The 13567-nt window shown below is 42.3% G+C and overlaps 1 protein-coding gene across 14 annotated transcripts in view; it reads left to right on the plus strand.

The window, feature by feature from the left end:
* The window catches only part of MGA (MAX dimerization protein MGA), a 167517-nt gene that overhangs the window by 55869 nt on the left and 98081 nt on the right, over positions 1-13567 (plus strand). For 8 of the 14 annotated variants that reach the window (XM_045771165.2, XM_045771222.2, XM_045771249.2 and 5 more), the window contains exon 1: positions 9600-9729. The exons of 3 other annotated variants lie outside the window; for them this stretch is intronic. The gene's annotated coding sequence lies outside the window, so the exon portion shown is untranslated. 3 more of the 14 variants (XM_045771194.2, XM_045771170.2, XM_087859271.1) reach the window with 3 other exon arrangements.

The following is a 13567-nucleotide window of genomic DNA, read 5'->3' on the forward strand; positions in this document are numbered from 1 at the left end:
TCCTTAGTTTCTGTGATGCTATCTGTGTTCATCTATATTTCTCTTACCTCTGTGATATCTTCTCTTCCTCCTTCCTAGATTCTTCTTTTACTGCTTGTCCTGTAAATGTCTATTTTCTCAGGGTTCTGACCTTAACTGTCTGAGATCTTCACTCTCTATACATTTTTGGACAGACTTGTTCAAATCCCTGGCTTCAGTTACTTCCCGAAACTTTCTATATAGCTAAAGTTCACACCTTAATCACCAATTGCCTATTAGATGTTTCCATTCAGATCAGTGGTTCCTAAATACTTGGGGGATTACATATCCCTTTAAGAATCTGATTAAAGCTATATCCTTCTCCCCAGAGAAGTACATAGGTAAACCAAATTTTGCATACCCTTTTGGGGTGTTCATGCCCCCCACCCAGAACCCCTCTGTGGACTCCGTAGAGGTCTGTGGTCTTTTTTTATTTTTTAAAGCTTTTATTTATTTGAGAGAGAGCACAAGTTGGGGGTTGGGGGTGAGGGAGGGGAAGAGGGAGAGTGGGAAGCAGACTCCCTGCTGAGAAAGGAGCCCCACTCAGGCCAGGACCCTGAGCTCATGACCTGAGCCGAAGGCAGATGCTTAACTGACTGAGCCACCCAGGTGCCCTGAAACATTTGGATTTAAAATGTTTTAAATTGAGTGCTTCTAAGTGCCAGATACTATAATAGGTGCTGAGGGTACAATGTAGAATTTAAAAAGGTTACAATTCCTAATTTATAGTCTAGTTGGTAGTGTTGATGGGATGAAGGAGAGAGATAAGACAATGAAAGAATTATACGAATAAATAAAAAATTAGACCTGTGGTAAATTCTAGTAAGGGCAGGTATGTGGTGTTTTGACAGCATATCGTGGTCATGAAGGTCAAGGATGTAGAATCAACAAGAACACTTGGTGATTGACAAGATGCAGGGGCCAGATGAAGAAGAGATAGGTATCAAGAATGGCGAGGTTTCTGATATGAGCAACTATGTGCATACAGAGGGAAGTCTGATTGGTTTCCAGTTTCATCATGGTCCACACTATCTTAAGCAGTGGCCACAGGTAATTTTCTTAAACACGTGAGTTTGAGTATGTCATATATCTTCTTATAATTCTTTGGACGGCTCTTCTTTTTCTACAAGATGAATTCCCAACTCTTGATTGCTAGGTGTATTGTGTAATATGGCTCCCTTTGCCTTTTCTAGTCCTATAGCTTTGTTCCTCTGCAGATCATGGGTATTTTTAATTGTAGCTATATTACAGTAATTGTGCTCCCTGAATGTGTTCCCTCTCTAGCTCTTTTGTCTTTACATAGGTTGCTTTCTCTTTGAAATGCTTTTCTTCTGTACCCATCCTGCCTCTGCTCTTTGATACTTAGTAATTTCTACTCATTCTTCATTTTCTCTGGAAATTCTTTTCGGACTTCCTTAGTCTGATTTAGCTGCCCTTTGCTTGTGCTTCCATTATACCCTGGTCAGAGAACCAATCCTTACTAATAGGATTCTTTAGTTATTGCTTCTTTATTGATTACTGGTTATGTGATAATTGGTTGTCTGATAATTGATCACAAGCTCTTGAGAGTGGGAATGTCTTGTCTTTGTGTTCCAAGATCTGTACTTGGCGAATGCTCAATAAATGTTTGACTTGAGGAATTAATGAGTATTCTCTTCTTTTATATAGTGACTGTACAAATTGCTCTGTTTCGAATGCCTTCTTTGCGTTGTCAACTTCTAGACATCCTTTATTTAGCACTAAGCCTTACTTGATACTTCAGTGACAGTTCCTCCTTCTGTTGTGCTTCTTTAGCTTCCTTTTCTTTTCCCTGGTAAATACTTGACAGTACAGACTAGAGATCAGGTGTCCATCAGTAGATGAATGGATAAAGAAGATGTGGTGTATATGTGTGTATACAGACACACACACATATACACACAGACACACCATGGCATATTACTCAGGTATAAAAAAGAATGAAATCTTGTAATTTACAATAACATGGATGGACCTAGAGGGTGTAATGCTGAGTGAAATAAGCAGTCAGAGAAAGACAAATACTGTACGATTTCACTCATATCTGGAATTTAAGAAACAAAACAAACAAGCAAACAGAAAAAAGAGACAAAAAATGGGCTCTTAATACAGAGAACAAACTGGTGATTGCCAGAAGAGGGGATGGGTGAAATACATAAAGGAGTTTAAGAGTATATCTTGATGAGCAATGAGGAATGTATAGAATTGTTGAATCATTATATTGTATGCCTGAAACTGATATAGCATTAATATAGTGTGTTAATTATACTTGAATAAAAAATAAATGAGTGACTGTATATATATCATGAGAATCATGGAGTTGTAGATTGGATAAATATTTCCTGAGTGTCCAATTCCATTTCACAGGGTAGGTTACTTCTGTATGGTACTGGTCTGTCTTGTTGCTTTGACTTGTACTTCGTTGTTCTATAAAGGCAGCCCTATCTCCAAATTCTGGATAATTTATTATAGTTCTTTGTTTACTGACTATGTAGATGCTACCTGCAACGCCTCCTTTTCTCTCTGTTAATTTGATTTCTTCTTCATGACCCAGCTCAAAAGTTTACTCTTCTTTTGTAACCTTCCTAGATTACCTAGGTTGTATGTGTTCCACAGTGTTCCTAGAAGGCTTTATCCATACTGCCACCAACAGTATTACAGTGTGATCATCCGGTCTTTTTATCTAGAACTTGAGCTTCATAAAGAGACTTAATTTTTTCCATTCCTTTAACCCTGGTTCAGTGCCTAGTTGGTGCTTAAATACTTATTGTACTGATTGTATCCTTATTTATTTTATTTGTGTTTAGATAACCTGGAGAATGTCGGGTGGAACTAGTCTTGGGATGAAAAATACTGTCCCTGTATAATCTCTACAATTTATGCTCTTTATATAGGTAATTTGGATAATGCACTGCATTCAAGTTGCTTGAGTAATCTTTATATTCTCTATTTCAGTACAGCTTTCTCCTCTCCTTTAACAGGTGTTCCCTGCCCTCCAGTGGTTAGATTGTGGCTAACATTTTTAGTCAGGGTAAAGATTTTATTTATTTGTTTGTTTGTTTGTCAGAGAGAGAGAGCGTGTGCGCACACACAGAAGCAAGGGGAGCTGTAGGCAGAGCAGTCAGAGGGAGAAGCAGGCTCCTTGCTGAGCAAAGAGCCTGATGTGGGACTGGATCCCGGAACCCTGGGATCATGACCTGAGCTGAAGGCAGCCACTTAACTGACTGAGCCACCCAGGCGTCCCTTAAGGTAAAGGTTTTAAAATCTTTTTATGGTGTTTCTTTTTAAGTTCTATTTTAAATCTCATAGGTTGATTTTCAGATAAAACAGTGCTGCCCTCCTCCCCATTTTTCCCTTATGTCTGATACGCCTGAAGCCCAGCTTAATCTAAGTGTAGCTTTACTTGCCTATTCGTTTGCCACAATGAGCTACCATGTGTCCCACAGTTTTTAAGTATGCAGTGATTAGTTGGGAGATTCACTCAGTCTGACCTTGGTTCTTGGTTTCACTACATTGTTCTCACCTAGCCTTGTCAAGGTTCTAAGATTTTACTACAGTGAAAACGCTAGTGTTTTCAGATACTTGCCTTCCCCCTCTCACCCCAGGACACACTCAGAGTAGCTTGCTAATAATGTGGCTGTTCTTTAGACTGGATTGGGGTATCTCCTGTAGTCTGGTTTGGGGTATCTCCTGGCTAACATCCTTTTCTTCTGTATTGTTATTGATGAGGAGAGGCTGACTCTTGATTTCTTGGCAAGGTGACTTATACCCTGTCCTATGCCTTTTTTTTTTTTTTAAACATTCATTTATTAGAGAGAGAGAGAGAGAGTACAAGCAGGGAGTAATGGCAGAGGCAGAGGGAGAAGCAGGCCCCCCCGCCAAGCAAAGAGCCCCATGCGGGGCCCAATCCCAGGACTCCGGGATCATGACATGAGCTGAAGGCAGAGGCCCAATGGACTGAGCCACCCAGGTGCCCCTGTCCTATGCCTTCTGTATGTTATTTTTTCTCAGAAATCAAATCTTAGCTATTCAGGGAGCCTTGCTATATATATGGCTAGTCATTATTTCTAAATACCTGCTGCAATTTCTTCTTTCTTTCTTTCTTTCTTTCTTTCTTTCTTTCTTTCTTTCTTTCTTTCTTTCTCTTTTTCTTTCTTTTCTTTTCTTTCTTTTCTTTTCTTTTCTTTTCTTTTCTTTTCTTTTCTTTTCTTTTTCTTTCTTTTCTTTCAAGATTTTATTTATTTGACACAGAGAACGTGCACAAGCAGGGGTGCGGCCAAGGGAGAGGGAGAAGCAGGCTCCCCACTGAGAAGGGAGCTCAACAGGGCTCTATCCCAGGATCTTGGGATCATGACCTCAGCCAAAGGCAGATGATTAACGACTGAGCCACCCAGGTGCCCCGCTGCTGCTAAGTTTTCAATACTATATTATGAAATAAGGACAATGCAGTAAATTTTTCATCTATCTAAATGTATTCAAAATAAAAGACTATTACTCATTATGTGTTCTCCCTAGATTTTTGGTTTTAAAATATACATTATTACTATTATTTTTAAAAGATTTATTTATTTAGTTGAGAGAGAGAGAGAGTGCAAGCGAGTGGGGTGGGGGAGCAGAGGGAGAGAGAGACAAGCAGACTGTCTGCTGAGTGGGGGGGCCTGACATGGGGCTTGATCTCAGGACCCTGAGATTATGACCTGAGCAGAAATTAAGAGTTGGATGCTTAACTGACTGAGCCACCCAGGAGTCCCTAAAATATCCATCGTTTTAAGAAAGAATGGCAATAGTAGGTGATATACTTTATAATACAAAAATTTGGTCACCTTATGATGGTCAACTAAATTTTACTGATCTGTAATGTCCAGTAGTTTAGGAACTACTGTGTTGACTGTCACTTATTTTCATCAAGCATTGTGGTCCTTCGTGCAAAGTAAGCATGACTTCTTTCATATGCATTTGTGGACAACTTCTCAGTGTATTTTTCTGTCATAGGCTTCTTGATTTTTGCCTGATTCTACCCTTGAAGGTTACTTGCTGTCTCCCAGTCCTCTTCTTTGGCTGGTAGTTCTACTTTCTGTTTTTAAACCTTCTCATGTGTGTTTTAAATCTCTGTGCAGCTCTAGGCTTAGTTAGGTAAATTTCTTCCTGTTTTTCCTTTTATGCTTTTCCAGATAAGATGTTTCTTTTAAGGGCTCAGTAGTATATTGACAACTTTCATTGTTTATATTTCTTTTAGACCTTTTTTATTTTGTAATTCATCTGAAACTAGCTTTTTAAACTTCATTTATGTTACTGATTTCTGACATTTTTCTTTGAGGTCTTAGTAAGACAAACAGAAAAACTGTTACTAAGGTATCCTTTAATTCTGAAGGTATTTACTGATTTTTTTCTTGTAGATGAGTATATGCAGATGGCAGTCTTCATTACAACTTGTTGCTTTTATTACCAGATGGTAAATTATAGAATCATAATATTTCTTACAACGCAAAGAATCTTGTTTGCCCTTGTTGATTTTCTAAGTAATATTCAGTCAAAAGTGATTGAGGCAAAAAGCAGTCAATAAGTAATTAGACTTTCCTAGGAAAATATTCTTATCTCTTCAAGTATCTGTCAATAATATTTATCCATTTCTCTAAGGAGAAATAATTTGTGATGAGAGTCAGTGGTACTAGTTTTTTCTAATTAAAACTGTACCTCTTTGGAAAACATTGGTCAAAGCAGAATGCTTGTTTGCATATATAACGGGAGTGTGATTAAATGTATAATGATCGTGTTTTCCAAATCCCAATCTGTTGGACAGTAAATCAGTATTTGGAATTTGGACTTGCCTGGAAAACTAGTACCTATGGTTTCATATTTATTTATTCAACAGATAGTATGTGTTTGCTTTGTTCCAGGCAATGTGGTAGGCACTGGAATAGAGTAGGGCTAACAGCCTAGTGGGCAAGACATTAATTAATGCATAGTTTTAAAAATAGAGTTGTGGGGGTGCCTGAGTGGGTCAGTCAGTTAAGCAGCTGCCTTTGGCTCAGGTCATGTTCCTGGGGTCCTGGGATCCAGCCCCACATCAGGCTTCCTGCTCAGTGGGGAGCCTGCTTCTTTCTCTCTCTCTGCCCACCCCCCCAACTTGTATTCTCTTTCTCAAATAAATAAAATCTTGAAAAAAATAGATTTGTGGTAGGTGCTATAAAGAAATACAGGGTACTATGAGAGCATATTACAAGGAGACCTCAGCTGATCCTTGGGGGTTAAGAAAAGTTTCCTGAGAAAGTGACGTAAACTTACCCATGAGAGGGGTGGGTGAATAGCAGTTAGGTTTGAGGCATGTGGGAAGATCTTAGCAAAGGGTAAAGAATGATTACGTTGGCTTGAGATACGAGGCAGCAAGAGGGAATGATATTTCTTAATGAACACTGATAATATTCTGTCACATTTCAGTTCTCTTTTTCCATCTTTACCTCTCTCAACATTTTCTGAAACATGCTTTTAATGACATTACTATGCTGTTTGAGAGACTTCTAGAGCTCTTCATTAAGTGGATTGTTAGCTATTTGAAGGTAGGACTTCTTGCCACATTTATTCCCTTAGTTCAGGTTTCACATATTGGAGCTAGTTATACTTTGCCCCTAGATAGGAGTTGGTTTTAGTTGCAGTACTAAGTGGTAGGCAAGAATGGGGTTGTGTATAAGCTAGTATGATTCTCTCTTTTTTTCCTGCTGCCTAGCAAACAAGTTTATTGCTAGTGAAGGAGTTTTTTTTTGTTTTTTTGTAAAAAGCCTTTTTTGTGACTTCGTCTGTATGTAGCTCTTATTCTAAGAATGGTTTTTCTTGTGTTGATTTAAGAATACTGTAAATAAGACCATAACTCCTTGGGTTTTGGGGTGTGTGTGTGGTGATGGCTTTGTCTAAAGATTTAAGATGATGAAGACCAAAGATTTTAGTCACTTGAGAGAGATATGTCACTAGTAGTTACTAGAACTGAGTAGGTGGGATCTGAGTGGATTGTATAAGGAATATAGTTTGTTTTGTTGGTGGATTCTGTTAAGTTGTGCCAACTTTCAGAGTTCTAGTGTAGACATCTGAACAGTGCAAGAAGTGCCGTTTGTCCTATCCTCAGTACATACAAGGCATTCAAATATTTTAATAGGAAAAATGTGCATGTAAGTGAAATAGATCCTCTGTGTTTATAGAGGAATCTTGAACCAAAATTGTGTTTATATTCCATGCATTCTCTGTCCCACCTCCCTTAAATTTAGTAAATTATCTTTGAAAGCTCAAACAAGGGAAACCAAGGGAAAGATTTTTGTGTTAGGCTGATGAGCAGGGGTTAGCTCTGATAACTGAAATGAGAGAATTTTTCTTTCTTTAAGATTAGAGAGAGAGAGCGCGTGTGTGCGTGCATGAGCAGGGGGAGGAGCAGAGGGAGAGGGAGATAATCTCCAGCAGACTCCATGCTGAACGCAGAGCTCTACTCGGGCTTCATCCCACAACCCTGAGATCACGACCTGAGCTGAAACCAGGAGTTGGATGCCTAACGGACTGAGCCACCGAGGCGCCCTGAAATGAGAGAATTCTAATAGCAAGGTGAAATGCAGGAGTGTCAACTTTAGCAGTTAGCTTGGCATTTTAAAAACATGGGTTATATAGGATGCCTTTTATTTTTAAAATATTTTAGAGAGAGAATGAGCATGTGCCAGCTGGGGGAGGGGCAAAGGCAGGGAGAGAGAGAATCTCAAGCAGACTCTGCGTTGAGCACAGAGCCAGATGTGGGGCTTAATCTCACCACCCTGAGATCATGACTTGAGTGGAAATCAAGAGGCCCACACTTAACCCACTGTGCCACCCAGGCGCCCCTGGTGGTTCTAAAAGATCTGGCATTTCATGTTTGCTTGGTGTAGGGGAAGAGTAGCAAAAGAAAACCTCTACTCTCTCTGTCCTCCAAGGTGTCCTCTGAGATTCTCCAATGAGAGATTTTCTGTTAACTTGTGTCGTTTGGGATGCAACTAGCACTACGTATGGTTGTTAACCACTCATCAGTCATTTACATCTTAGAATCAGATGCTTTAATGCTAGGTCAACACATTTCTTCCTTTAATTTTGTATGAGGAAAGCGTAGACCCTTGAGAGGAAAGCATTCTTGGAAGCGGTGGGAGATTTTGACAAGGCAGGAAAAGAGGTTTTTGGGGTGAGGGAAAGGAGGAAGATGTTAAAGAAACTGGTGTTTTTCAGTTTTGCCTAGGATTTTGGGTATTATTCATTTGTTGCACTTGTGATGCTCTTGTTGACAGTGCCTGCATGGGGGTTTCAGAGCAACTTCAGAAGTCTGTAATCTTTAGCCTACACATTTTCTAGTCCATACTAATTCCAGCACCGTTTCTTCCCGTGGTGTGGCAGAGAAAGAGCAGAACAAAGGGACACAAAACCCTTCTTCCTAATATGCTTCTGGTCCAGCTCTGATCAATCATGTTGGATAAGCCTCTTCCTCTTGGCTCCTTTCTTTCAACCCCCTCATTCTCCTTCTTCATAGTGTTTTGTATTAGGTCACCTAACAATTAGTACTTCTCAGTACTTGCTAATTCTTCTAAGAGTGAAAGAATACAGTTTGGAGACATGGACCACAATTTCTGCTCTATTTTGCCTGTTTCTCACTTTAAACAACTCTTTTTACTGCTTGAGTGTTAGCAGCTCAGAAGAAGGAGCAGCTGGTAAGCAGTAGGGAAGGAGAAATAATTTTCGATGTTTGGTTGGGAGAAATACTGTTCATGAACTTGTTCAGCGACTGACTGATAATAGATATTCAGCAGTTTTGTCTTTGCACTTCATAGCTTAAATATCTTGAACAAACAACAACTGAAAAGAGGATCAAGGCATTAAGGCTTAGATAATACTGTCGTGCAAAAAATTCTTGTTTCCATGGTTTACTGTTTTATTAGGACATCTTTCATCTTTTGTCAGGCAAGTTAGTGGCAGCTCTTCTTCCCTTCCTACTTTGTAGTGGAGTTTTCGGTCTCCTTCCTACATTCCTGGTGTTCTTCGATCGTGGATTTTGCACACTCGACCACCCGTTCCTCAGAGTTTTTTCTTCAAGGTTTTCCGACGGTCTGGCGCTATCAAAACCCACAGCACCGTAGGGAGGAAGATCGCGGATTCATTTGACGAGCTTGTGAAGCCCCCGAGGCTGTGGAGCCAGATGTGGGTGGGACTGGGTGCGGCAGGGGCGGGGCCGCTAAGGAGCCCGAGGGAAACGGTGGAGGGCACAGTTGAGAAAGCCCGCGGGCAAAGGTTTCACAGTTTTCACGAAGCCTTCGTGTGCGAGGCTGAGGGAATTGGGGTGCCTTCTTCCGCTCTCGCCGTTCTTGATTCTGGAAGCTTCATTAGGCTTTTATCAGTTTCTTGGACCCGGAAAAGCAGCGGCTTGAGCTCCAGGGGCGGGTCCCAAGGGTCTTGTCGCTGCTCCGGGGCCGTTTGGCCTCCTGGTGTTGGGGGAGGGGCGAGGGAGGTGCTGCTCGCGCCTCCTTTTGCGCTTGCGCGGCGGGCTCTGAGCGGGTAGGAGCGCGTGCGCGGTGACGTGGACGTCCGGTGCGCGCGCAGGCTCTTCAGCTGGAGCGGACACACGGTCTGCGAACCGAACAGAATAACCCGCCCCCAGCGGGATGTGAAGGACTCCGGGTGAGGCCGACCACGCCCCGCACGGTAACTCTCGGGCCTGGGTGGAGGGCGTCGCTTTAGTACTGGCCCGATTGGAGTTTTTTGAGAGTTTGAAGCGCTTGCGGATTTGAACAGCGTGAGAAGCGTTCCGCTGTGCGATCTTCGCACGCCCGGGCCAGGCCGGGCCTTGCGCGGGGCTGCCTTTGGCGCGCGCCTGTGGCCCCCTGAGCGAGGCTGCGCATGTCACCTCGCGCGCGTCCCCGGCCTCACTTCCGCGTCGCGCAGCGATCTGACTGGGAACATCGACGCCAGAGAGAGAAGCCACGAGGCGGGCGGGGTGAGAAGCGCCCTTGGCGCGGCCCTGCCCTCGCGTGCGTGGGGTGCCGCACCGCATGGTACGATCCGCGTGATGACTTTCAGCGCCGCGCGGGGCCTTAGGTCGAGAGCTGTGCTTGTACGCTTTGCATTTTAGAGCTCAGGGCTCGGGGTTCCAAAACTGAGGGAAACGGTGCTGACGTCGCTTTTTAAGGAGCTGTGTGTAGCGTTTTGACACCTGTGTAAACGTCCTTTTACCATGTAATTTCCGGGCAAGTTGTTTGAGGCAGGACCGCGCGTGAGTTTAATAAAGAAGGAGGGCGAGGAAGTGAGCCGTACAGGAGTGGGAACTTGGTAAACAAAGGACCGGTGGCTAGTAAGTGCAGAAATGAGGGCGGGGAAAACAGGTGGGAAGAGCAGGTGTTATTTTCTTTTTCCCTCTGTGGCCAGCCTTTGGCTAGTTCTCTGGGAGGTTTCCCGCGTCTGTGAAATTGTCAAGTAGGTCTCTGCTCTCAGTGGTAGGTCGGTCTGGGATATAACTAAATCTATTCGAGCACCAGTAACCAAAGTTGAGGGATCTATGTGCGAAGAGTGTGGAGAAGTTAGAGATCGTTTCAGACTGGGCTGAGAGTGGAAAATGGTAATGTCTTGCTGTGAAGATTTTTGCTTTGGTTTTGGAACCCTGGGGGTGCCTCCTCCTGGGGAGGGTGCGAGCCGGGATGGGTGAAGGAGGTCTTAAAGGAGGGGTGACTGATGGCAGAACAACGTGAGTGACCAAAGTACAGCTTTCTCGGAGAGAAGACCACTCTCAGGGTTCGCGTCGCCGGAGCAAACACGTGGATCAAGGGAACTCTCGAGCCCACCCGCGCGGCCCCGGTGGGTGTTGTGAAGGTTCTCAGGCTTCTGCCGCGTAATCCCTGGCAAACACTGCCTGCTGTCCCTCTTCTTTTAGGGCGCGACGCCGCGGCTAGGCTGCAGGGAAAGTGCCTGGAGGCGGCGTGACGACTGCTGGGAAGGGGGCTGGCCCGAGAGGGCAGGGTGGCTGGTTCTGTAGTCTCCACGGTAACAGAATGCGACTGGATCCCGCCGAGCATTCGGCAGGTTCCGGCCGGCGGCACGTGATCTGTCGGGACTCCTCTTCTCCGGAAGAGCTTTCCTTGCGGCATTTTTTCACGTGGTTGTCGGCCAGCTAGCCTCTGCATTTAAAAAGCGGTGATTTTGGGGCCTTGATAGTCGACGGCGACTGCTCTTCCAGGGCTCCAGCTGGAACTAGCGGGAGGCCTTTTCACTTACAAGGGTATGGGATCAGTGCTCGTGCTTCTTGCTTCCGAATGATTATGTTTCCAGCGGTTGTGTGGTAGAGCGGGTTGAGTTCATCTAACAAAAAACACATGCTTAGGACTTGAGGAAATTCAGTGCCCTGGGTACTTTGCCATACTTGTTCTAGGGTAGAGTGGCTGTTTGATTACTGTCCGTTTCTGCCATAAAAATTAGTTCTTCAAATTCTGCTTTTATGCAACTGCTGGGACCTGAGAGCTTGCTTATCCCAAGTTGTAGTTAATGGACCATTCCTAGGAATAAAAAATGCTCCTGGTGTCAGTATTAATTAGTGGTATCTGGGAAGAGAAGCGATGGGGCGTAATGTCTTAGGCAAATGCAGTTTTGTGCCTTAAAACCTAATGTATTTCAGGTAGTATTTTGCGATTTACTTTACAGGATTGTGGTGATTATAAAATGTGATTATAAAATACTTTGTTCGATCCAAAGTAAGTGCTTACTAATAGGTCGCAACTATCACTTAATTATTAAAATCAACATGATTAAGAATCGATGGTTGGCTGTTTTACTGTTTCTGCCACCGTTTTGCTGTCATGTTTTCTGATTATATCCGAATTCTGTTTTTTTCCAAAGATTTTTAATTAATTTATTTAATTGACAGAGAATTGGCGCACAAGCAGGGGGAGGGGCAGAGGGAGAGGGAGGAGCAGGCTCCCCGGAGCAGGGAGCCCAGACTGGGGGCTTGATCCCAGAACCCCGGGATCATGACCTGAGCCGAAGGCAGACGCTTAACGACAGAGCCACCCAGGCGCTCCCCAAATTCTGTTTTTGAGATTCTTTGGATTTCTGGGCCCATTGTATATTGGTAAATAACGATATTAGAATGAACCCGTTCTCTTACAATTTGTGTTTCAGAAACTTAATTTAACTTAAACCGTATTTTTGTAGTGAGTGTTTATTTTTATTTTTTGTAGTGAATGATTATGTTAGGGAACAAACTAACATCTTGGTGCCTACCATACAGTAATGCATTTATTGTCTGAAAGGTTATGGTTATTTTTAGCAACTTTGAAAGCATTCAGAATAGGTTGACCAGCATTTGAATATTTTGTGTTTTTAAAGTAATGTTATTTTGATTGGGCGCCTTTTTGGAGGGGGAAGTGGAGGGGCAGGGAGCAGTACATGAATCATTGTATTAGGTAACTACCTAGTAAACTAACTGGTGTATTTTGTAAGTTGTGTGAGGGTCATGGCTTTAGTAGTTAAACATTTCCCAAAGAGGTCATTGGTGAAAAGACATTTAGAATAAGGACTCTGAAATTGTAACAGTTTATGGCACTTGCCACATTATTTATCTGAAAACAGCATTCTCTCTCAAAGCCTGTGTGTGTGTGTGTGTGTGTGTGTGTTCTGATGGGACTTTTTTGGAATGTCAGATCCACTACCTAAACTTACTTCCTTGGCTCATTATTGCAGTTACATAGGTAAATACTTGATACTCAAAAGCTGAACTGAGATTTTTAAAATGTTGAGCTGTAAGTGTACCAAAACTGTGGTCTTCTTAAAGCTTTTAGAGAGCCAAACTTAAGGTATTTTTAGAATCTTGCTGGGAATAGATTTATTTCTTCATGAGTAACCTAACCCTTCCTAAAGTACATTTGATTTTTGTAATTGGTTAAAGCCTTAGACTTTCGAGTATTATTTGTGTGTCTGAAGTAGCTGAATAGTTGAATATCCTGTTATTTTAAGATCCTATATAGATCCCAGAAGTGTAGGCATGCTTATAGTAGACCCTGTGCTTGAAGATTGGTATGGAATAAGAACTCAATTTCTTGTTTCTATACTAGTTGCAGTATATAGTTCAAGAAATAGAGATTGTTTTGGTCATAAATTAGGTTTTTGGTTTTATGCATTTTCATCAACTCATGGAATAGTTTGGTGGGTTTTTAAAAAAAAGACCTTACACAAATCATAAGTCTGAAAGTTCTTTTTCCTGTCTTCATACACATTTTTACATTGTTTTTCTATTATCTGTGCAGAGTTCAAATACAGCAGGCTGACTTTTCTGCACTTAATTTTTTTGTTCAGGCAAAAAGAAAAATTTGAAATGTGTGTATGAAGTTAGCATAAAATTTACTCAGTGCATTCTGTAACACTGAATGGGATTTCTATCAGTTTAATCTTTGACATTTCATAGATTTTTAAGAGCACTTTATATTTTGGGGGGTGTGTGCAGAGGAAGAGGAAGAATCTTAGGCAGGCTCTGTTTCACAAACAGATTCTTTTTTTT

Source organism: Ursus americanus, chromosome 36 (genome assembly GCF_024610735.1).
Source record: "Ursus americanus isolate L20-20 chromosome 36, mUrsAme1.1.p, whole genome shotgun sequence".
In the NCBI taxonomy this organism is placed as follows: domain Eukaryota; kingdom Metazoa; phylum Chordata; class Mammalia; order Carnivora; family Ursidae; genus Ursus; species Ursus americanus.